Raw genomic sequence first — 1,559 nt, 5'->3', positions numbered from 1 at the left:
AGATTAGTAATGGGATAATGTAGAATAATACATAGTACCACATGACAATACATAGAAAGAGGACAAAAGGATTTAAGAATTATGAGGCAGGTTGAAAACAATTAATAAGGTAATACATTTAAATAAAACCAGATCAACAATTAAATGTAAATGGTCTAAGCAGTCAGAGATTTTCACATTACATAAAAAAGACAACAGTGGGCTGCCTTTCTAAACACATTTTAAATATAAAGACATGAAATTTTAAGATAAAATTCAGAGAATGGGACAAGGCACTCTCAGTAAACTAGTCCAAAGGAAGCTGAGGTTACTGTGTTAATTCTAAGGTAGGTGGCGTAACAATGTTACCAGCTCTACAAAGAGACATTATATAAAGATGAAGTGGTTAATTCATCAAGAAGAAATCTGATTCCCAAATGTGTGTGCAACTAATAACAGAGTTTCAAGGTAAATCTGATAGAACTGAAAAACAACATAGGCAAATCTAAAATTATTTCTGGGGTGTTTAACATCCGTCTGTTAGTCATAAACAGAATGATTTTTTTTTAACAGGGGAGAATGCGAATGCAGTCCCCCACTACCACAAATTATGCAGTCGAGTTTCCCACATTTGAGGAAATCGCAGGGGTCAGCACATCTGAAGTGCAATGGATAAACCTCGCCCTGGGAAAACCAACTTCGTGATCATGCTATCTCCCCTGCCAGGTAAGTAAAATCAGAATGATTAAACACACAAAAATGAGGACATAGAAACACTGAATTTTGATCTTGTCGATGCTTGCTGAGTACCACACCTAACAGAGGAATACACATAATTTCCAAGAACACACGGAATAGTCATTAAGATACACTGCACTCCTGGCTATGAAACAAATATCAATGGCTATAATGTCTTCAAAATTTCTACTAAGTGTGTTTTATGAACACAGCAGTATTAAAAGAAAATTCAGGAACATAGAGGTATTTTGAGAATATCCAAATACTTGAAAATTAAGTGATATTTTTTACATAATCCAATGGTGAAAGAAGAAATATCAGGGATATTATAATTTTTTTCTGGTACAAGTAATCAAACCCAGGGACTTCTGCTGAACAATTGCTGTACCACTTGAGCTACATCCTGGTCCCTTTTTTTTTTGTTCCATTTTATTTTGTTTTTGTTTTTGAGGTAGGGTCTTGATAACTTTGCAGGGCTTGCCTCAAATTGGCAATCTTGTTCCAACCTTCCAACCAGCTAGTATTACAGGTGTGCAGGGTCTTGCATGATTGTAACATGCTTTAATTGAACAAAATGTGTGTTGTGGAGTGGCATTGTTTTATCCTTACACATTGTTGTTGCAAGTATAAAAGACTACAACTAATTTTGAAATCAGTTTGGCAGTTTCTTATATAACTAAATATAATCTGATCATAAGACCCAACAATTCTACTATCATGACATGAAATATTTAATGAAATTAATATTAATTATTAATTCACATTATGATAAGAAAGGAAATATATGCTTTCATAGTAATTGCCATAATATGGAGAATCACCTTTTGAATAAATAAACAAAT

General features: G+C 33.5%; 1 non-coding gene across 1 annotated transcript; it reads right to left on the bottom strand.

Moving 5' to 3' along the window:
- Window positions 1-551: 551 nt before the first annotated feature.
- LOC141417788 (U1 spliceosomal RNA) lies at window positions 552-713 on the bottom strand. Its single transcript, XR_012442415.1, has one exon. It is a non-coding gene; the product is annotated as a U1 spliceosomal RNA (small nuclear RNA).
- Window positions 714-1,559: the final 846 nt, after the last annotated feature.

This window comes from Castor canadensis, chromosome 15 (assembly GCF_047511655.1).
Source record: "Castor canadensis chromosome 15, mCasCan1.hap1v2, whole genome shotgun sequence".
NCBI lineage: Eukaryota > Metazoa > Chordata > Mammalia > Rodentia > Castoridae > Castor > Castor canadensis.
Note: the sequence above shows the minus strand (reverse complement) of the source record. Positions and strands in the feature narration are given on the sequence as shown.